We start from the raw sequence: 23,496 nt of genomic DNA on the forward strand, positions 1-23,496 counted from the left end.
GGCATGACCACTACCTGGCTAAAAGTTACACGTAGCTCACACGAGGTATGTACCGAGGCTCTGTGCACGTGGGTCCCGCCCTCCCGCCCACCACCTGGCAGGGTGCCTGATGCTCCCGCAGTGTCTCCGTGCCCCGCACACTTCCTGTCTACACAGCGGGGGGAGATGAGGGCTCTCTCCTAGGAACACTAAGCGTTAAACGTACTTATGCACACACGGCTGGTTGAACAGCACCCGACATGCGGGAAGCCTAAATAAATGTGGTCGTTGTTAGCATTCCTGTGTATTTATCCGAAAAAATAAGAGCCACAACACTGACCGCTTCTCACAGCTAAAAGTAGGATCTGAACCCAGGTTTGATTCCAAAGTCGTTTCTTTTTTTTTTTTTTTTTTTTTTAATTTTTTTTTTCAACGTTTTTTATTTATTTTTGGGACAGAGAGAGACAGAGCATGAACGGGGGAGGGGCAGAGAGAGAGGGAGACACAGAATCGGAAACAGGCTCCAGGCTCCGAGCCGTCAGCCCAGAGCCTGACGCGGGGCTCGAACTCACGGACCGTGAGATCGTGACCTGGCTGAAGTTGGATGCTTAACCGACGGCGCCACCCAGGCACCCCCCAAAGTCGTTTCTTAAAAGGCACAGCCAGGGGCGCCTGGGTGGCTGAGTCGGTTGAGCATCCAACTTCAGCTCAGGTCACGATCTCGCGGTCCATGAGTTTGAGCCCCGCGTCAGGCTCTGTGCTGACGGCTCAGAGCCTGGAGCCTGCTTCGGATTCTGTGTCTCCCTCTCTCTCTGCCCCTCCCCTGTTCATGCTCCGTCTCTGTCTCAAAAATAAATAAATGTTAAAAAAAAAATTAAAAAAAAAAAAAAAGGCACAGCCAGAGACTTAACTTTCTTCATTAGTATTTTTTTCTCCATTAGAGCATCACCAACTCCTGTGGAAAATGGGAGCCACTCCACAGTGATCTTCTGAAAATTATTTTTCAAACAAGCATGCGCCCCCGGTTCATCAAAAGCTCATGGTTCTCTTCCTAAACAGGGTTATCCCGGAAAATATCCATTTGACTGGAGAATTGATGCTGATAATATCTGATGGTGTGAAAACTTGTTTCCACCATTATTAGGGATCTGCTGACAAACACGATGTGCTGCCACACACATATACGCGCCCGGTGCATATTCGCACTAACCCCTCATGGTGCTTATATACCACGTAGCGAATATATGTATCATATGTAAGTGCATACGTGTGCATATCCCACTCAGCGTATACATGTGCACAGCGCTCATGTGTGCTTGTCCCACACGGCACACGTACACACATGTAATTCCCTGCATGCACGTGTGCAGAGTGCATCTATGTGCCCGGACTGCACAGGTCATACCCGTGTGCACTGCGCACACACACCTCCACTGCCCGGTGTATGCACGCAGGGTTCACGTGTGTGAACGTACTGCATACACCCCATAGATGAGGGAGTGACAGGGCCCGCAGGGCACCTCAGGGTCATCAGTGAGCTGCTCACCTAGAGCAAACCTGGCTAGGGCCCGGGTCTGAGCCGCTGTGTTCCATCCCGGTCCCGGATCCCCAGACCCACCGAGCCACCGTGAGGCACACCTATGGCACAGAAAGTGTCTTACCTGCACTCCCTGTTCACGTCACTCAACCACTTTCGCTGCTGCTGCCGCTGTTGTACCAATTTTAAAGGTGAGATGGACAATCCGAGAATTTAAGTAAATGTCAGAAGAGTCATAAAGTGAGCGGTGAAACTCAAACAGGAAGCCCCATCTTTAGCCCCAGGCCCAGAGCCTTTCCACGGCTCTCGTGGCCTTCATTTAAATTCCAAGTATGCTGTTGCTCTAATACCAGCCAGAGGCACTCTTAATCTTCAGGATGAAGACCAAGATTCCTTCGCTGGTGGTTGCAGGGCCTGGCCAGCGTGCGCTACCGGTGAATCAGCGTGTGTGTCAGCGGCCCGGCACGATCTCCGCCGTTGCCACCACCCGGGACCCCTGTGTTGGCCACACACGCTGCTCAGCAGCAGGGTCTGGGAGGGGTCTCCGCAGCCCCGAGGCCGGGGCTCTGCCGCTCCTTCAGAGAGGCACTTGGGAGGTTTCTGGGCACAATGGGTGCAGGTGTGCAGGACAAACGTCACTGCCTCTGCGCCTTGTTCCTCATTGAGCTCCCGCCACATGTTTGCTCACATCTTCCAAATCCGCTCCGTGGCCTCTGCTGTATCCTGTGCTCATTCACCCTGGGTGCCCGTGGGGGCCTCCTCCTCTGAGAACCCCATGGGCCTGAGGCCAAACGGAGGAAGAGTGGGACAGACCCCTGGCCACGGCTCTGGGGTGGCCTCACGGCCGGCTTACAGCTTCTGACCAGAATGGCCACACAAGCCACGTAAGCTCCTTCCCTGCAGCGTGCCGAGGAGGTGGAGGCTTCCTCGAGCAGCACCAAGGGCCCTCCTGGACCCCGTCCCGGCCCACCGACCCTGCCCGACCACACAACCCCAACCTCCCTCCCTCCACAGCTCGCCTCCCTCCAGAGAACGTCTGCCGTCCTCAGCCCTCAACGCCTGCTGGACCCCCTGGGAGAAGGTCTGTGAGTGCTCCAAACACGAGTAATTCCAGGGTCCTCTGCTCTGCCACAGCCACCTCCCATGCCCTGTGCTTGAGGGAACTGCCTCTGTTCCGTCTCCCCGATGGGCCCCTGCGTTCCTGGAGGACAGAAGCTGCCCCGTCTGCTTCTGCTTCCCCAGACCCTGGGACAGCACAAGACACGTAATTAAAACTCGGCCTAAACTTAGAAACACGAACTGAGCTCCCCGCAAGAACATACAAATCTCGCCCTGGCGGGTCTGCATCTCAACATGGTCTGAACTACAAAGGGCTTTGCGTTTTCTCACGGAATAATCTGAGTCTAATGAGTCAATTTCACAATAATCTCTGAGAGGAAATGCAGAGAAACGCTCCCCAGGGCCCCTGCCTCCTGGGCTCTGTCCCCCGCACGACCACAGGGTCCTACGGGGAATCCACACACCTGGTGCTCTCGGCGGTGTGACATTTGTGACCTTCAGGAAAACCTGTATTAGTGAGCGTCTCTTCAAAGCAGCTTGCCTTAGGTAGCCATGGAGAAGACAGTTTTTTGAAGAAAACAAATTAACAACTAGACCAGATTTTTGAACATCGCTTCTGTTTTGACCTTAATAAGGCTTTGGTTACAGAAGCGCATGTTTCTGAAGCAGTAATAAAGACAAAGCACACGACCGTACTGTCACCTAGGGGCAAGGTACGGACTGTCCACTGGCCAGTGACGTGCCCTGCACGCCCTGCTAGGCACAGGGGCACAGCGGGGAGGAAAGCAGCTTAAGTACTTCCTTGGCTCCCTGTGAGTCGCTGCCCCATAAACCAGAGAACCGTTGTAAGGATTAGCATGTTTTGCAAAACCAAAACAAACAGGAGCATCACCCTGAGGTCATTAAAGCCTTGAAGAACATGCCTAGGGGGTCTTGAGAGAACAGCACAAAGGGCTGCACCAACTGCTGTGAGTGACTGACGTTCAGGGATATTCAGGGAGAATGTCAGCACGCCAGGGGCTGCACCATGGTCTAGGAAGCCTGACTGGTGCTCGGGGGCCGCAGGAAATTTAAAAATGAGTTCAGACATTTAGAAAGGGCAGTATTGATGGGCTGGCATCACGTGAACACTTAAATGGCCCGAGCTGGCGGGAGCACTGACAAGAGTCCTCCCAGACACAGCCGGGGGGAGCCCCTCCTGCCGGGACTTTATTCTGTGGGAAAGTTGGTGGAAAAGCTGACTGGGCGTCCTCTCTGCCCGTCCCCAGGAACCAGCAGACTCTGCACTGATGCCTCCACCACATGCAGACAAGTTCGACAAGTCTTCTGTAACGACCTCCCATGACCTCCAACCCCTGCACCTGCAGCCCAGTGACTCTGGGAACACACGGGGGTGGGCACGCCTCCCTCCCCAGCTGTGGTCCTCGGGAAGTAAGAGCATGCCCACCCAGCAAGTTTGCTTCACGGTTGCCCCTGGGTCCTTCAGCCCTTCCCTAGGAAACACGGGCACCTGTGCAGAAGCCAGGGCTCAAAGCAGGAGAGGAAGGGAGGAGGGAGAGGAAGGGAGGAGGGAGAGGAAGGGAGGAGGGAGAGGAAGGGAGGAGGGAGAGGAAGGGAGGAGGGAGAGGGAGGGAGGAGGGAGAGGAAGGGAGGAGGGAGAGGAAGGGAGGAGGGAGAGGAAGGGAAGGAAGTGGGCACATGCCAGTGTGGCTCCCCTGTGCTCCGCTAGGCCCCAACCACCCAGGACTGAGATGGCATATGGGGACCGTGTGAGTGTCAGTTCAGAGGCCAGGGGCGCAGGGAGAAGTGTGGCACCAACAGACCCACCCCTGGATCACAACCCAACCAGTCTTCGTGTGCAGCGAGGTACGTATGAACCACCCGTGAGCCAACGCTTTGCAGAGCAAAGGGACGCACCCCCTCCAAGCGGCTCCTGCAAGAAATAAGTGGAGACAGTCTTGTGGACGCCCTCAGAGGCCGACACAGAACGATGCAGTGAAAATACCAATTCCTCCCCACATCCTCCATGAGAGGAAGAAACTCCCTCGCCGTGACAGTCCCAGTGTCCTTCACCTTTGCCCGAAACGGTCCCGGGTCAGGCAGAAGGATCAGAAAACAAGGCCGGGTGGGTGACGAACACTGATGGCATTTCTTCCAACCTAGTAGTTACCCTCATTGTCTTCATCCTCTTACTTTTTAACTTTTAATTTTGCAATGATTTCAGACATACAGAAAAGCTGCAAACAGAGAATCTCCAGATTGCCCACACATTACGGTTTATTACGTCTGCTGTTCTTAATCCGTCTTTCATGAACCTTAACCCGTCTTTTCTGAACCACTGAAGACTGGGTTGCAGACAGAACAGCCCTTGGTGATCCGGCATGTTCCCTAAAACCAGGGGCACCTCTGTGATCACCACAGGACAGCCGTTAAAATCAGGACACAAAACTGGCAGGCCTCAAATTTGTCACTCACCTCCTCCTATGCATCACAGGAAAAATCCCCTGTCCGAGACCACACGTCTCGTGTACCTGTCAATCTCTGGTTTTAACCTGGAAACATTTCTAGCTTTCCCCTCTACAGCCTGAGAAATTTCCCCCTTAGAAATTCTAAGAGGAACATCACATCTGCACACCGCTCCCGTGAGTGTGAGACCCCAAGCTGACCCTCACAGGCCCCTGCCATCCCAGACGGCGTGCAGCAGTCTGGGTCAGGCACTGAACTCATCCGTTCACCCAAAAGTGACCGAGAAGCCACGGGTGGGTGGGTCCGCCGACAGAGGAAAATCAGGAAAACCTGCTTGCCTCATGCAGAGATCTCAGGATGTGTGTTTTCCTTCAAGTATTTCCTAGAAGGCATTTCTGGGAAGAGAAGGCTCCCCAGACAAAAGACAAATTACAGAATATGTGCAAGGTGCATAATCCCATAACTTCTTCCCACCCACAGGGACCAAACGGAGCTCCTCAATCTTTCTCTCTGACCAGACCGTCCACAAGGATTCCGGTGAATGGAGTCGCAGCCTTAACAAGTGCCCGTGGCTGGAGGAGAGAGGCCACATTTAGGCTTTTACATACACCTCACCAACCAAGATGCCTAAAAAGTGGACACGAGCGGTATAATGGGATTATAAAGGTCATTAAAGGAAAGCAATGCCAAGCAAGGCCAGTTCTCCTGGATGCACACAGCGTGGTGCTTGGGGGACCTGGGGCGGCTGCACGGCCAGGGTGAGGACAGGCCCAAGTGCAAGTCCCACAGTCCCAAGTGCAGCTGGCGGCAGGTAGAAGAGGGGAGGCGGCACGAACACCAAAGGGAACCCGGGTGTGGGCCGATGGCTGAGCCGGGTGTCGAGTTCTAACCGTAGGACGAACGTTCTCAGGAGCCGCGGGATGTGGAGTCCTTAGGGAACCATCAGAAGCCCCGGCGTCTCCGGGCAGACTGGGAGTTCAAAGAGTGACGAGGTGGCATCGTGCTGCCCGTGACGGTGACTCTTCCCAGAGCTGGGAGGCAGGAGGGGGGCCGCGTCCCCACAGACCCCAGGTGGCTGGTGTAACCGTCACGGGAATACGCCTGCCTGGTGTCAGGGGCACACGCCGCCCTCCAGCCCTCACACACAGAGTCGGCTTGTCCCCAGGACTCAGGTCCAGGAAGCTTGAGGCCCTCGCCCCACCGCCCGCGGGCACCTGCTCACACAGTTCCCGTCCGTGCACACACGGTTCTGTGCTTTTGTCCCTGCCCGCTCCCCGGGAGGCCTTCCACAGGGAGAACTCTGTGACCCTGCGGCCTTTCTGGGGATGGCAGGAGGGTCCCTCTTCCATCCCCCCCGCCCCCACGGGCAGAGTAAGCCCCCTCCTTCCATCACATGCACCAGACACACGTCTGAGCTCGTCTTCACAGGTTCTGCTCATCCACGAACGCCTCCCCGTCACGGCCACAGCTGCGCACGTCTCTACCACTCTCGACCCCACGAGGCTGCCATCCACACCGACTCAGACGCCTGCTCCGGATATCTCTTCCCCCTCTGCACCCCACGTGAATGTGCGACAGTGGAGCCCCGAGTGAATGACTGCTCTGAGTGTCTGAGCCCACGGGGCTCCTCCAGGACCCGGAACGTCCTGGCGGACCTGGCTAAGCTCCTCCTTGCGTAAAACGCCGCTTCAAAGCGTCCTCCACCACCTCCCGCGTGGCAGGCTTTCGCAGCCTGGCTCCTGACCGGCATCAGCACGTCCCCGCTGCGGGCCCAGAGCACGAGGGCTCATCACGGGCACAGGAGCATGTGCTCCCCAGCCACCTGCCAGAGCACCGGGACTTCCCCAAAGCAGAGGCGAGGTCCCACAGCAACCGGCCGCGTCCACGGAGCGCCGCGCCGGCTCAGGAGCCATGTGAAGATCTACGGGACGCGCTGCACCGTCGTCTCCATTCCTTCAGGAAGGGAAGGGGCTGTGCGGCTTCAGTTTGTGCAGCCACCTCCGTAAATGCTACAGAAAGGAGACGCCAGGATTGGCCCGTGTGCCTCAGAACCTTTGGCCTTCGACCCCAAGCAGATGCATCCGGTGGCCTGTCTCAGGTGGAAACACGCAGGAAAACCATGCTGCAGAGGCACACGGACCCACTTCTTGGAACACGACGTGGAAAATCAGAATTGCAACAGAAGGAAAGATTAATTTCCAGGGGAAGACAAAACCAGGCAGACCAAACTAACTGGCTCAATGCATCGCACTCACGTCGGGCACAGACGCGTCCTTTCACGGCAACCCACTTGAGAGTGGAAACAACTCACGTAGAAACCGCGGCAGCCCCGGCAACGTCTCCCTGCGGGTGTAAGTAGACTCAGGCCTCAGAGTCACCGGACGGCCGCGGTGAGTCAGGGCGAATGCCGGAAGGACATTCACGGGTTTCTACTCAGGGAGTCAAGTCTGAGGACCGGGCTGAGGGCAGATGGCACCCGCGGCCGCTGCCCCCCACGTGTGCGCGGCGAGCTGTCCATGAAACCAGGCTTTGAGACAGATCCCGTTCAAGGCCCTTCCACGTCTGGCGCCCTGTGGCTTCGGGTTTGACCTGCGCCGAGGGGGGCGACTCACCTAACCCCAGGCCCACACATGGAGACACTCGCGCTGGGTGCGAAAGGGGCGGAAGGAGCTCTTCGCGCCTCATCACCAACCGACACCTCCGCGTGTTTGCGCAGGTTGTTTTACCGGCTCCAAGTGAGCGTCACGCTGTGATGCGAGTGTGTCCCACGCCGCCCAGGTGCCCTTGCCACAGGCATACGGCACCGAGTCAGGCCTGTGAGCATCTGCTGAGCACCAACGCACCTGCCCTCTGTTCCTCCTCCACGAAGCGCGCCCGCTCGGGGCCACGCCACGGACCTGTAGATCCGTCCCCATAACGCCCTGCCGCGTTCCCCCAACCTCCTAACCTTAGCAGTGCGAGAGCTCGCCCCAGACGTGTAACGTGGTCAGGTAGACCCGACCTGTGGCTTGGGGGCCGCGCACGTGGTGCGGTCCCAGTGGACGACCAGGATTCCCCGACAGACCCCAACACCAGTTCCTTCGCTCGGCCACCAGTCTGCGAAGGCGCTGTCTTAACCACAGCCCCCAAGACGCCCAGCTAGACCGCACCTAACGGCGACCCGGGGAGACGGCCAGGACTCAGGAGCAGCAGCACACAGCCCCGCAGGCACCCGGGAGCTCCAGGGCCACCCTGCCCTCCCCACCGGCGGGCACAGTCACAGAGGGTCCCACGGCCAACGGCCACCCCTTCTCACTGACTTGCTACGCCCTGAGTTACACTGAGCCCTGGGCTCTGAACAACAGTCTGGAGGGTGTGGTCCACTTACAGAGACTGCTGTTCACTGAATACAGCAGTTCCCCCCCCCCCCCCCCCCCCCCCCCCCCCCCCCCCCCCCCCGCTCCTTAGGGTTTTCCTCAGGACATTCTCTTTCCTCTGGCTCCCTTCACTGTGAGAATATGGTACATAATACACGAAACCCACGAAATCTGTGTTAACCAACTGCTTATGTTACTGGTGAGGCTTCTGGTCAACAGCAGGCTGTTAGTAGCTAAGTTTTGGGGGAGTCAGAAGCTATACGTGGATTTTCGACTGCACGGGGTGTGGGGCGTCTCTAACCCCACGCAGGTCCAGGGCCCGTGGATCCACACGCACGACAGATGCAGCTGAACCTGCCCCCTGGCACACATGTGCTCCAGTCCCATAACTCTGCAGACTGTCTTCCTTCCCTCAACTCCACCTCCATTTCTCACGCATTTCTCAGAACGGCAAACCCTGACCCCGTGCTCCAGTGTGCGACAGGACCGTGACCCTGCATGGGTACAGCAACCACACACTGCAGCCTGCCCTTCCTCTTCACAGTGGTGGGGCCCACAATCCTCTGAGAAGGACACAGAAGGGATACTGTTGTTCCACTGATGACAAGGATGTCCGGGCCACAGGACGGCTTTCACTCGGTCCCTATCAATCAAGTGACCAGTGGGTTCTGAGGTACCCGCTGTCCTGCCCAGACTTCTGAGCCAGGACTCAGCCCGGCCGGCCTCCTGATCCCCCTGCTCCCCCTCGCCCAGCCCAGCACTCAGGGCTCTCACTCCTCGGGGACACAGAGGACTCCCCCCTGGGGCACACCCCATGCTCCCTTATCTGACTTCAGAGTTTCTTGAGGGGCAAGCCCGAGGCCCTCCTGGAGGAGGGGGCCTCTTCTGATGCCCTGCCCCCTATACCAGGACCCTCATGCTTAATTTCACCTCTTGGCAGGGCGCTGGCCCCACTCTGGCCCCACAGCCAGCACCCGCTTGCCTGACTGCCCCCAGCCCACCTGGGACTACTTCTCGCCCCACTGGCCCGCCCACCCCCACAGCACCTGCTCTTGGAGGAGAAGCAGAGCCCACACACCTGGCACTGGGAGAGTGTGGGGCCCAGATTCTGCTTGTGTCCAATACGCCCAGGATTGGTTTTAACCAGGTGAGACAGACACGCAGACACAGAAATGAACCATCCTGAGGACAACGTTTATACCCACAGATTCCTGGACACAGGGGCATAAGGGCCACATGGAGAAGCACAGGGTCCGTCCGCAGGCAGAGGGAGAGGAGAACATGGGCAAGAGCCTTCACTGTGGTTTCCTGGGAAGGAACAGACGGGGCTGGGGAGGGGGCAGCCTTGGGAAGGGCCAGTGGCTCTGATCTCAGGGCCTGCGCTGAGCAGGGCAGGTGCTCGGTGGCCCAGACACAGGAGCCCGTGGAGGAGGGGTCGGGGTGTGGGCTCTGGGTCTGCGGGTCTAGGAACTGGTGCCCCAGGAGGCACGGGCCCTGCAGAGCACACAAGGTCCCAGATGTCACAGCCTAAGAAACAGAAAAGACACAACTAATACCTGTCCCTCCCTCAGAGCCGAACCCAAGTGGCTCCATGGGGTGAAGGCTGTGACCTCAGGGGGGAGGAGACTGCTTCCTTGGCACATCCTGCTTCTCTGACCTCCAGCGTCTCTGCGGGGTAAGGCTCCCCATGAGGACGCTGCCAGCAGAAGCAGGGAGCCCGAGGTAGGTGAGCCCCTCCATGCTCCAACCTCCATCCCCGCCCAGCCAGGCTTGTGACCTCACCCAAGACCACCCTCCACCTTATAGGGAAGCAAACAGTAATCTATAGTTTATATTGGCAAAAAATTAACCGCAAGGTGCGTTCTTTCAAACACAAAGCAGGACCAGCTGAGCTGGGCCTTCTGTGCTCAGTAAATTTCTCCTGGACACTGCCCCGTGCCAGGCAAGCCCATGGGTACTGGAGGCCCGTCAGGGAACCAAAGAAACAACCTCCCACCACACGGAGTTCAGATCCCACGTATGTTCCTTTTGGTTTTGTGGACAGAGCCCAAACTCCAGACCCAAAGGGGCTGGTCTCAAACACAGTCTTCACTGCTTGTGCGTTTGTTGCAAGCCATGTGCGTGAAACCAGACCCGCCTCCCAGGCTCCATGAGGAGACCAGACGACCTGTGAGTCACAGGCTCACGGGTGCACACGTGGCAGTCAGCAAGCGAGGGAGACAGGTCTGTTTTCTGTCACTCACCTGTGCTACCGGTGAGCCCAGCTGCAGATGTACAGGAGGAAGAGGCCCGAATTTGGTCCAAGATGGCAAACTCGGTCTGACCCCAGCACTTGAACAGGTGCCAGGGTCTTCCGGTCTCCTCTCCAGATGGTGCCCGGGCAGGTGGAGCTTCCACCACTTGGCTGGTGTTGGGGGCGTGGAACGCGTGGCCTCGGCGGACCGTGAGCGGACGCCTTCTCGGCCCCAAGAGCCTGCGTCACCGCCGAGCCCCGGGGCTGGTGCTGCCCACGGGCCGCCCCCCTGGCTCCTGCCTCAGCCCAGATGTCTGGGCTCCCAGTGGGTCCAGGAGAGCTTGCTCTGGGCTTCCACTGAAGGTGTGTCCTGTGATGGTGGATTTTCTGTGTCAATGTGACTGTGCCACTGGGTGGCCTGACAGCTGGTAAAGCATTGATCTGGGTGAGTCTGGGAGGGCACTTACAGATGAGAGTAACATCTGACTTGGTGCCTGAGAAAACAGACTGCTCTCCCCAGTGTGGGTGGGCCTCGTCCAATCAGTTGAGGGCTGGACCAGAAGACAGAGAGGGGGACTGCACCTAACTCCACACTGGGACCCCGACTCTCCCTCTGGGACTTGAACTGAAACATAAGCTCTTCCTGGCTTTCTGGCCCACCAGCCTTCAGACGTACGATGCCATCCAGTCTCCCAGGGCCCCAGCGTGCTGGCTCTCCCTCCACATACTGAGACCTGACTGCTTGCATTACCGCACAAGCACATGCCTTGTACCCCAGCACTCATGCTCCCTCTGCTGTGTGAATGTGTCAATGTGTGTGTGTTTACATGCATGTGTATGCATGTTTGTATGCATGTGTCTGTGTACATGCGCATGAACGTTCACATGCAGGGTGCGTGCATGTATCTGCATGTGTGTACATGTATGTACATGTGTGTGTGCACGTGGGTTCATGTGTGCACGCACATGTGTTTGTGTGTGCACATGTGTATGTATATCCATGTGTACACACGTGTGTGCACGTATGGGTCTATACATGGGGGTGTATACCTGTGTGTTTGTGTGCACGTAAGGAAGCATGTGCTCACACGTACACAAGTGTGTGCATGTGTGTGCACATGCATGTGCTCACGTGTATGTGTGCATACATCCACATCCTGCTGGTTCTGTTTCTCTGGAGAACTCTTATACAGCTTCAGACAGAGGCCACAGAACTGCTCCGTGCACCATGTTTACAACCTAGGAATACTAACCGGGCTCTCTGCCCATCTGCGATGCTGCCCGTAACTGACTCCTGGGCCACCGCAAAGCCTTCCCAGCGCCCCACAAAGCACAGCGTCCTTCCCTCGACTTGTGTGACCCACCTCCATCCAGAGAGAGGAGGCAAGCTCATTCCGTACATAAAATCCAAATAAGTACATCCGCAGCATTCCAAGTGGCCATCTACATCACGCTCCTCTGTGACCGTCATTATCAAGACAAGTATAAATTCACCTGCTGAGGTCTTTAGAGAGCCAGAATTTCACAAATCACTAGGGACAGTTCAGAAGGAACAGGCAGTGACCACATCCGGAGGTCTCTGAAACGCACCCGCATGACCGCCCATCCACACCTGTCCGGGCTGGCTCACCTCCGACGGTGACCGCAAGCCAGCCCCTCCTCAAAGCACCCAGACGGCCGCCACCACCGAGCTCCAACCCAGGCTCCCGGCCCCTCTGCAGCCCCGCTTCCCCAGCTCGTGGGCAGTGATGACCCACCTGGGAAAACAGGACCCCCACAGACAGGAGACCCCATTTTTGTGCTCTCACTGCCAGCACAGCACTGCCCGCAGATGGGACGGAATCAGTGTCCCGCTTCAGAACACACACGACCACTGGACAGCTCGGGACAGATCGCTAACACTGTCCCCAACGAACACTCCACGTGTCACCACACACTGCAAAGTGCAGCAACGCTGTGCGAGCCCCTCTCTCCAAACCCGCGTCCCGGTGCTTACACCCTCCCGCCTGCACTGTAATCCCTTGTGCGCTGGCACCCCCGACTGAAGCAGCATCACCAGCACTGCTCACTTACCGTAGGGCACTTAACTGTCGGTCTCTTCAGAAGAGAACGTTTGCTGGAACGGACCTGATGTCACCTACAGGCCGTTGCTGCCTGCCGTGCAACCTGTACACTACTTGGGCACGCAGCTAATGAACTTGAGACCTTTGGCAGTCTCTGACCGTTTAATTATTTTAAACGCCACTCTCTAAGACATTTCCCTTTCATTAGTTATGCTTTCCTCCTCTATCACTTCCCCCGTAACAGGGCAGCAGCCGTCTGATAAAAGCAAATGTTAAGTTCAATTTAAAACTGGCTTTTACCGACCGTCCTCTGTGTAGCCCGCATGAGAGGGGCACCCAGATCGGTCAGGACTGCTCCTGACCCAGGGGAAGCCCGCCCACCCCCCAGGGGGGGCATCACAAATCCATCACGGCCCTCGTCCAGCAGAGAGGCTTTCTGCACATCAGCCCAGAACGATGCTGCCATGGGACCCGGCCCCAAAACCCGGGTGCCACCGTGATGTAGAGCCAATTTCTCACTCACGGACCAAGCCATTCTGACGTGTAAAGGACGTCTGGCTTCCTGCAGAGCACAGGGCTCACCAGCAGCCAGCTCTGGTCACCGCACGTGGCCCTTGTGTGCGGCCCAGGTCCCTGGCTTCGTTTCCCCAAAGAGGCACTGTCTTCCCTTTCGTTCATCATCTGTGTGCCGGTTCCTAATATCCCCACACATTAGCCGCCTCACACCAGAGAGAATGACTGCTATAAATCAAGTCGCCCAGCATGATTTATGTCCCACCTGAACAGCTGTTTAGCAATGAAATTGCACTGCTAAATAAGCAAGCCCTTGTTGGAATACTCAGTCACTGTCCTTATCGGAGGTGTTCATTCCACTTTAAGACAAGAATATTAAAATACATACTAAAGCTATTTCTATTATATATGGCTGTGGGTGCAGATAATAAAAGGTTCTCAGACATAGAGCACACAAAAAAAAATCAGCCAGAACCTTCTATTTGGGCAGTGCTTAAAACTTTATTTTTAAAACTGCGTAGGGGCGCCTGGGTGGCTCAGTCGGTTAAGCATCCGACTTCGGCTCAGGTCAGGATCTCGCGGTTCATGGGTTCGAGCCCCGCGTCAGGCTCTGTGCCGACAGCTCCGAGCCTGGAGCCTGCTTCGGATTCTGTGTCTCCCTCTCTCTCTGCTCCTGCCCAGCTCACTCACTCTCTCTCTCTCTCTCTCTCTCTCTCTCTCTCTCTCTCAAAAATAAACATTAAAAATATTTTTCAAGAAAAGAACTTCAACCAAATAACCATGTGGGTTAACACAATGGTCTTCCTGAAAACAATTCTATAGCAACTGCCAGTTTATCCACCAGGTGTTATGACCAAAGTACTTGCTTCAGAGAACAGGAAGGCCCACCAGGTGCTGGTGCCCACCACAAAGCCAAGCGCACCGTCCTTTCCAAGAACCCACACCCCACCCAACCCCCATGAGGACGCTGGCACGAGCTAAGAGCGGGCTGTCCTTCGAGCTCATCCACCGGCACCGGACGACCAGACGACTCTGTACACTCTACTTTCCACTAAGGTGATGAAAAACTAGCAGTCCTCTAAATTACAAGGAACCCTAACCAGCCACGCTCAAATGGCAGAGGCACATCTTAAAACAGGAAACTAAATCAAAATTGTTGACTTCATACATCTCACGCACAGGCACACACAATACCAGCACCACTCAGAGATGGAGACGTAAAAATCTGGAAAGACCAGGAACCTTGAGAAAATCCACTTGGATTTTAAGCCCGTGACTCCCAAACGGCAGCACCAAATATCTCAGCTCCACATCACCTGCAGCTTGAGATCCAAAAGTGACCCGAGGACTCGTCCTGCACACGAGGAATCAACAGTGACAGGTCCCAAAGTCAGGACAGTCACACGGTCATTCTGTACAGACTCATTTTGATCAGGGTTTCTTCAGAAAGAGCACACCTTGGAGACGTCCCACGACAGAGATAAGACAAAGGATTGCGGTGGGAGTAAGGTTTCCTGGGGAAGCACGTTTTCCTAACATGGGAACTGGCTCCAGGTCAGGTCCTCACAAGGAGGGTACCGTGCTTGGCGCACAAGGGACTCCGGTGAGTGGCGATGGCCCCTTCTTCCTGAGGACGGCAGTGGCCACTACTGATGCCCCACATGAACCGATGCATCACAAACTCAAGGCTGCTTGCTAGTTTGCCAGTACCTGTGCAAGGGCACTGGGGTCCTGCCCGGGCCCCACCCAGCAGTGGGAAGATCCCAGGTGGTTTCACACAGGCACCCGGCAGGCACAGCCTTTCTCCCCGTGATGGCTCACCCTCTGGAAGGCTACCTCAGGCTTCTAAAAATGGCCACGTCCAGAGGCCATGCTCAGAATTAGGACAGTATCATTTCCACTGGGTTCTATAGGTCAAAGCCAGCCTCAGAGCCAAGGCTAGTCTGGACTTGAGGGGTTGGGAAACAGACCCTCCGCATCATGGGGAGGGTCAAAGGTTGTTGGTCAGCTGGCCTCACTCCACAAGACAGCTTCTCTCACTGGCGGGTTTCCTCCATTGGCAAAGACCAATAACCCCACCAACCTTCCGACACTTTAAAGATGAGCATTAACGGTTTCGAGGGGAAGAGCACATTTGGTTAAGTGTGCAGGAGCTCTGAGCAGGATTGCTACAGACCAGTAGTCTGTGCCCCCAGGACACTCTTATATTGAAGACCACCCCTCAATGTCGCAGTGTCAGGACGGGGTCTTTGGGAAGGGACTTGGTCATGAGGGCGGGGCCCCCCTGCTGGGGTCAGTGACCTTAGCAAAGAGGTACAAGATCACGTCCCTGCTCTGTGCAGGTGAGGGCACAGCAAGAGGGCAGTGCCTGCCGGGGCCTTGCCCGCGGACGTCCAGCCTCCAGAAGGGCAAGAAGCCCTCGACTAAGCCCAGAATGACTAACACAAGGGGAGCTAATGTTCCTGCGGAGAAAGGGTGCCATGATCGTATCAGGAGTGCAGGCGCACCTGCACCGGGCACCCTCCCTCCACCTCCCGCTCCCTCCTCGGACCTACGTGTGGGCAGCAGCATCCTGGGAAAGAATGTGCCCGTCCAAACCTGAGTGCTCCTGGCGGGGCAACAGACAAACCTCTTCCGGATCTCACTCTCAAAACGCCGACATACGCGGCTCACTACGATTCACTCAGAAGAACGGTGGGCGAAGGAAAAGCTGGCGACCCCACAAGCCTCCAGCACTCACACCATCCTCTGCCCAGCAAGAGACGAACCCGGAGGGGACTCTGCAGGCCAGAGGAGGGCCTAGGGCACCACCCGGTTCTCACAGGGATGGCGAGCCTGGGGGGAGGGTCCAGACCCTCAAATCCCCCTCAGCATCAACCCTGACCTTGATCCAGTTCTTCAGGACCTTAATTCCTGGCTTCCGGAACCAGATTCCCACAGCAAGAAGCAAAGACCCTGGGGCCAGGTCACCCGTCTTGGTGCCACACCAAGTCAGCACTTACAACAGCAACTCGAGGGAAGCTTCAGGCCTCTCCTTCTTCAGTTCCGGTGGCTGAAAGGGGTTAGGTTGGATTTAACGATCAACCACAGACTGATACCTGCCCGTCAGTTTTCTTTCTGTACGAATGCACATGCGTGCTGTCTCACGCCGGAAAGAACTGAAAGTCGCTTACGAATGGCCTGCCTTGCATTTGCTTTGGTGGCAGCAACACAAAATAACAAGAGGGCAGGGAGGACACGGTAAAGCAGAGGTGCAGGTGGACAGGACACATGGGGCGGGGGGGGGGGGCGTACCGTGAGTAGATGGACACACAGGGCGCTGGACAGACAGCAGCTAGACATGTACCTTCGCACATGTCCTCAGTCGGGAGCCCCGGAGCCCCTGGGGAGCAGGTGGGCGGTTCACACTCCAGGAGCAAGCACCAGGCCTGCTCAGTGGACACGGGGACGTGGGGCAGCTGTGCACTCACGGTCACACAGTGCACACACAGGGCTCTCGAGACGCGGGGGCAGACGTCGGGGCCACTCCCCTCCACAGATCCGGCTTCTCCCCGCGGGGCTTTGGACACACGGCTCACGGCATGAGCAAGGTCACACCGCTCGGCACCGGGAGCCCTCTGTGCTCCCGTGAAATGCAGCCCCAGGGTTAGTGGGCAGACGAGCCCAGAGCCGTGAAGACGCTCCCAACACCCCCAGGGCACGAACCCGCTCACAGGGCTGAGCATTCCCCGTGAGCAGTCATTTCAGGTCCCCTCGCCCCCCCCCCCCCCCGATCAGTGCACACAGGGCGGTCCCAGTAAGTCTTCGGGGGATCTTGAGGCCCCCGGTGGAGACACATCCAGACCACGTTCAACCCTGAGCCACAGAGCTGGTGTCTCCACATTAAACTGCCACTAAACATAAAACTCAGTCAGTAAATACCTCCACCTGCTCTGCACAGAAGCGCCTGCTCCCGGGGTGAGCAGAGCAGGAACCCGCTTCCGTTCATTTCCATCTCGCTTTCCCCAAGGGGTGACATTTTTCTACGTGGTGCAAAGATGCCAGCTAGGCTAGAAGCAGGCCCTCAGGGTTAGGAATAAGCCACGTGGAAAAAAAAAAAAACAGTTCTGGCCTTAAAACTATTGATCCATAACCTTTCATTCTGTCAGCAATTAAATAGCATGACTTGGATTCTAATAAAGTAATTTTCAGTTTATGAAATAAAGCCCTTTTTGGCAGATGAGGATTTTTGTTTTTTGTCTTCAGTTGGTGGACAGGGAAGGAAACGTGTCACTAGGCCATGGAGACACAGGCTGGGGCGTCACCAGGCCACAGAGACACAGGCTGGGGGGTCACCGGGCCACAAGACACGGGCTGGGGAGTCACTTGGCCACAGAGACACAGTCTAAGGTGTCACTGGACCCTGCAGATGCGGGCTGGGGTGTCACCAGGCCATGGAGATGTGGGCCGGGGTGTCACCAGGCCACGGAGACACAGGCTGGGGCATCACCAGACCATGCAGATGTGGGCTGGGGAGTCACCGGGCCATGGAGATGTGGACTAGGGTGTCACCAGGCCACAGAGACACAGGCTGGGGGGTCACCAGCCACAGAGACACAGGCCGAGCACAGAAGGCTCTTCCTGGCTTCTCCTCTGTCATTCCCACCGTGCGAGCCACACAGCAAGGCACCCCATTTGCACACCTCAGGTTGTGTAAATAATTTCAGTATCTGGGTAAGAGAAACTTATGAAATATTTGACCTTTGAAAGAAGTGACATTTTACCCTTAACCTAGTCTTCAAATGCCATTCACCTGACATTTTGAAAATGGTTAAGCATCCTGTGGAGGTAAGTTTCCCACTTAACTGGACATCTTCTTGGCAACAAAGCCATCTGGAGCACTTGCCCACATCATCCTGAAGCTCCACAGGCCAAGCTGGTCTCCCTCCACTGGCACCCTGGTCCATACTGCTTGCCTGGAACCGTATTCGGTAGGGAAGTCTACACACAGGGTCACTGTGGTGTCATGTGCTAACTTGGAAAACGGATATCTGCGTCCCAGCAAAGTAGTTAGCAGCTGTGTGACAACACGTGAAGTCACATGTACCTGTGGATCACCCGCAAAATGGCACCACATTCCCTATCTCCCAAGAAAGTGGAAGGACTCCCGAAAAGTTACCGTGATCTGAGAGACTTTTAAACCGAGACACCTTAGGAACACAAGGTGCGACGCCCACGGTTACCGCAAAGCTTAAGTTTAACACTGGTGACATGGCTGCATGCAGAGCTTTGGGGAATCACGCCCGTTGGGTGTGAAAATCACAAACTAGAGGTTCACTCCCACTCGCAGACCGTGAGCCTTCTTCCGCCATCAGTTACTGGGAACCCTTTATTCTTGAGACAGGTCTGTGGCAAACACAGCAAACTCACTCACTGATTTTCCTGTATGTGCCCATCGCGAAAATAAAAGCTTTTTAAGGGGCACCAGGGTGGCTCAGTTCGTTGAGCGTCCGAGTTCAGCTCAGGTCACGATCTCACAGTTTGTGGGTTCGAGCCCCGGGTCGGGCTCTGTGCTGACAGCTCAGAGCCTGGAGCCTGCTTCCGATTCTGTGTCTCCCTCTCTCTCTCTGCCCCTCCCCCACTCACACTCTGTCTCTCTCAAAAATAAAACGTTTCTCAAATTCCACATGTGAGTGAAAACATAGGACATCTGTCCTCTGACTGACTTATTTCACTCAGCATAAGACTCTCCAGTTCCATCCATGTGGTTCCAAATGGCAGGATTTCATTCTTTCTCATTGAGAAACTTCCCAGAAGACCTTGGGGGAAGGGAGATAACACAAAAATAGTTACAGAGAGGGAGGGAGGCAAACCAGAAGAGACTCTTAAATACAGAGACCAGGGCGCCTGGGTGGCTCAGTCGGTTAAGCGGCCGACTTCGGCTCAGGTCACGATCTCCCGGTCCGTGAGTTCGAGCCCCGCATCGGGCTCTGTGCTGACAGCTCAGAGCCTGGAGCCTGTTTCGGATTCTGTGTCTCCCTCTCTCTGACCCTCCCCCGTTCATGCTTTGCCTCTCTCTGTCTCAAAAATAAATAAAAACGTTAAAAAAAAATACAGAGACCAAACTAAGAATTGATGGGGCTGGGGGTCAGGGGGAGGGAAAAATGGGTGACGGGCACTGAGGAGGGCACTTGTCGGGACCGGCATTGGGTGTCGTGTGTAAGCAATGAATCACAGGAACCCCCCAAACCAAGAGCACACTGTATACGCTATATGCTAGTCACCTTGACAAGAAATTATATTTTTAAAAAAATAATAAAATAAAATAAAATAAAATAAAACATTAAAAACAATTTTAAGCTTTTTAAACCCTTGGCTCTGAAGACACCGGGGATTTAGATGGAGCAAACACAAACGCTCCTGCCATTTCGACAACTATGTTCCCTCTGCCATTTGAGCTCAGTATGCAAACGACCCCAGCGGGTGTCCATATTCCAATAGCCTTACTCACTGAAGAGTTCAATAATGTGTAATTAAGTCCACCACCCCATAGGCTTCTAAAACCTTATGTAACAGTGCATTTAGACTCCACATCCAAGTATACAGGATAAAGATATTTGTCAACCTATGTAGGTTTGGTAAACTAAATGCCCTCTCACAAACATTAAGCTCAATCCAAGATTCTATTTAGCCAATACACAACTGAACACATGGACCCCTGGCCCCTGGATAAGACACCTCGGGAAGGACGCATGGGCACAAAGGCAGGAACCGGTGGGACAGCAGAGCTAGCTTGTAGCAGCTGGGGAGGGCAAGCAGCTGAGAAGTCCTCGCGGACCCACACTCACCCACAAGAGGGGTGGAGCACATCCAGCACAGACACCCGGGCCTCCTGGCCCCTCTCTCACTGTCAAACACTGACCAGCATCTCACTGGCAGGGACCCAACAACAACCAGAGTCAGTAACCCTTATGGCCTCAGTGAATGACACAGTACGTATTTGCAAACACAAGAATCGGTTCCACAAAATAACAGAAATACTTAACGTCTTTCCACCCCGATTTTTATATACAGATTATTTCACATTTTCCATTCCGTCGAACAGAGGCATGACGCAGCCCCCTCGCTTGAGGCTTCGTGACGTAGGTGTTACTACCAAACTTTGTGTGGGTGCAGCCACTGCTTCACTGCAAACCCAATTCATTCCAGAAAGTTCTCATTAGTCTTAGCAGTGGAATGGGCTGTCTCCTGACCACACAGGATAAATGCTGCGGGACAGTGGAGCTCGGAATACCAATCCCTGCCTGCTGTGTAGCCTGAACAAAGGAGAATCTGCCAAGCTCACGACTCCCCAAGTGGCGTGGCACTTCTGAAGCAGCCACACTGATCAAGATAAGGAAGCCCAACTGTCCAAGAACTAAACATCTCCCAACCTCCTCGCTGCTCAAATCCTCACTGTTGGGGAAACCTGGATTCCTAATCCACATCTCCTTCATGGAGGGTTGCCCCCGATGTGTTAGCCAACAATGGTTATGGGTAAACCGTACCCTCGTGTGATGAGACACGAGATACTGTCAGAGAGGTAACGGGCAGCTTGGGCTGTGAGTCACGTACCGCAAGGAACGAACGTGCCGACGTCCGCCAACCTCACAGCGGAAACTGCCTATTACAAAGTAAAGACGGGTTAACTTTAGTGCGGAAAATAGCCACTCATAATAAAATGATGTTTGTGAAGAAGTCACTGCTCAAATAAGATTCCAACCACACAGGATTGAGCACCACCTTGGACTATCTTAACTGTGCAGTGTCCAGGGGTCCCACCAAAGACCAGCCATCTGGGGTTCAGACACAAGGGTTCCACGCTGAAGGGAAGCAGACCATAGGACACCTGCCCTCATTCCACGTGCGGGTCAGAGGCAGCTCCCCATACCGGTGCTGAGAGACGGAGGGGCCCACGACACTTCGCGGCCACTCCAGGAGAGGCTGGTAAGGGAGCTGAGTACCAGATGCTGCTGCCGTGCCAACCGCCCACCTGAGTGGTCCGCCGGGCATCCGCCACTCCTCCCCAAGCCGGTCCCGTCCCCCCGCAGGTGCTGGATCCGCACACACGCTCCACAGAGGGAGCACACCGAAGGCAGTGCTCTCCTCCAGAGAGGGGGCACACCGAAGGCAGACGAAGGGTCAAACAGGGGCCCCAAAACAAGAAAAGAGAGAGCGGCTAGAAGCAAAGCTGACGTACTAAAACACGAAAGGGCCTACGGGCACATTTGGTTGTGCAGGCGCGTCCCCACCACGACGTGACACACGCTGCCTGCCTGACGCTCTATCGAGAGCAACACGGAAAATAAGGCAGTGTGCAGAGCTGGTCAAGAGACTTCACTCAGCTCTGCGTGTCATCGGCCGAAAGTATCCCAAGGAGTCGAAACACAAAGAGAAGATGACGTCTGTCTTTCCTGTTTAATCCAGAGAAGGGCGAAGTGTGCCATCCGATGTTACTCCTCGTGCTTTTCATACCCAGTTCTGTTAAGGGCATCAGTTCCGTGACAATGACAAACGCCTGAAAATACGTGCATCTTCTTCCGGGTATGCAGCTACAGAATTTCTAAAATAACTAAAAAGCAAAACGCAAACAACATCACAGCATGGCTCATCCCAGAGCTGTCCAATTTTGTAACTGTGGCAAAACACACATAAAATTTACCATCTTAACCATTTTTAAGTGCAGAGCTCAGTGGCACTGGGTGCACGCAGGGTGTCACACACCCAACAACACCGTCCAGAACATTTTCATCTTCCCAAAATGAAACGCTTTCCCCATTTCAGCACTGATTTTAATCAAAAAGGTGGAAACGCTTCTATACAACTACTAAGACTACAAAAATATCCATTCGAGTTCATAAGGAACCTGTATGTCATTAAAATGCAAAGCCAATAAACCATTCCATCTGAGTCTGAAGAAATTTCCAAACAACATCTCCTAAATAATCGAGCAGCTTCAGACATATTGCATCACATTACGTGGTAAAAACCAGAATTCACACATCTTTCAGCTCTGAATGAGCTGACACTTTGAAAGAGTGATAATTTCAGCCGACTTTTCTTTCCTCTCATTCGATACAATTCCTTTCGTTTTCCGCACCTAATGTCATAGCCTTGGGTCTTCAAGAACTGACTTCTATAATGTAAAAATCTTCAAAAGAAAATCCCCTAACAAACGTTCTCAGTGTTCAGGTCTTACTGAAGGGGATGCTTTCTGGGTTCTAAAGGCTAGTTCCTTGGATTCTTACAGAAAGCAAATAAAACATCTCAATTTGGCAGAATTTCACATATTAACTTGAAACTTCTTATGTAACAAATGGTCTAAAAATACAGAAAGCTCATTTCAACATTTAAAATCCAGTTAGATTCCCAGAGAATGGTACTTAGCCTTTAGCGAATTTTATCATTATTTTTTGATGTGGCTCAGAAACAGAGACTCGCCTGGAAGACATAAACTAATGTGCAAGAACTAATCACTCCTTCTTTAACTTGTGTGCCACTCACTATTGTTGATGGACACAGTTTGCAAAAATCTTTGTTCCTTCACATGGGACCTGTTCGTGTATTTCTGTTACTAACCAAGACTTCTGAAATATAAAAAGAGGCTCAAAAAATACGTAGCCACATTCCAGACCAACTCCCCTGTAAGTAAGTGTGCTCTAAGTCACAACCAGGGTATATCCAAATGGGTGATAACAAAACAGGGACCACTCTATGGACTGTTTTTGAAAAATAATACAGGTGGTGATACAGTCTGTCCATGATCATAAGTAAAAAAATAAATAAAGATCCTATTTTCCCCAAATACTCGGTGTTTTACACTGGAATGCATAATATAAAACAGTAACTCATTGATCACTTAAGAATGAGACTCCAAAACCATACTAGCTGGTTAATATGCTGTTAGAGTAGATCCCAACACGTTAAATTCTTCTGACTCTCAGAGAGCCCGTTATGGCTCATTGTGTTAAAGCCGTAAACCCTAAGGGGACGGCAGCGTGCCTCCATTCCGTACCCAGCACCAGCACCCTGGGATGCAGACACATCTGACGGGACACAGCTTATCCCAGGAAGGAGCAAATTCTCACAGAACTAGCCCTGGGAGGAAAGACAGAGCATTCTGTATCTTGTCCTCAGGTCCTGCAATTTCTTTTGAAAATGCTCTAAATTAGAAACCCCACCAGGGAGACTGAGACAAAGGCCCATAGGACAACACACTCCATCATGTGATCTTCATGCTTGTTCCTGAACTTTAAAACTACTAATAAAGTT

The 23,496-nt window shown here is 54.3% G+C and overlaps 1 protein-coding gene across 5 annotated transcripts in view; it reads right to left on the bottom strand.

Annotated features, from left to right (window-relative positions):
- DLGAP2 (DLG associated protein 2) overlaps positions 1-23,496 on the bottom strand; it is a 777,915-nt gene that overhangs the window by 569,953 nt on the left and 184,466 nt on the right. The gene's annotated exons all lie outside the window — the stretch shown is intronic.

This window comes from Panthera onca, chromosome B1, assembly GCF_046562875.1.
Source record: "Panthera onca isolate mPanOnc1 chromosome B1, mPanOnc1 haplotype 2, whole genome shotgun sequence".
NCBI lineage: Eukaryota > Metazoa > Chordata > Mammalia > Carnivora > Felidae > Panthera > Panthera onca.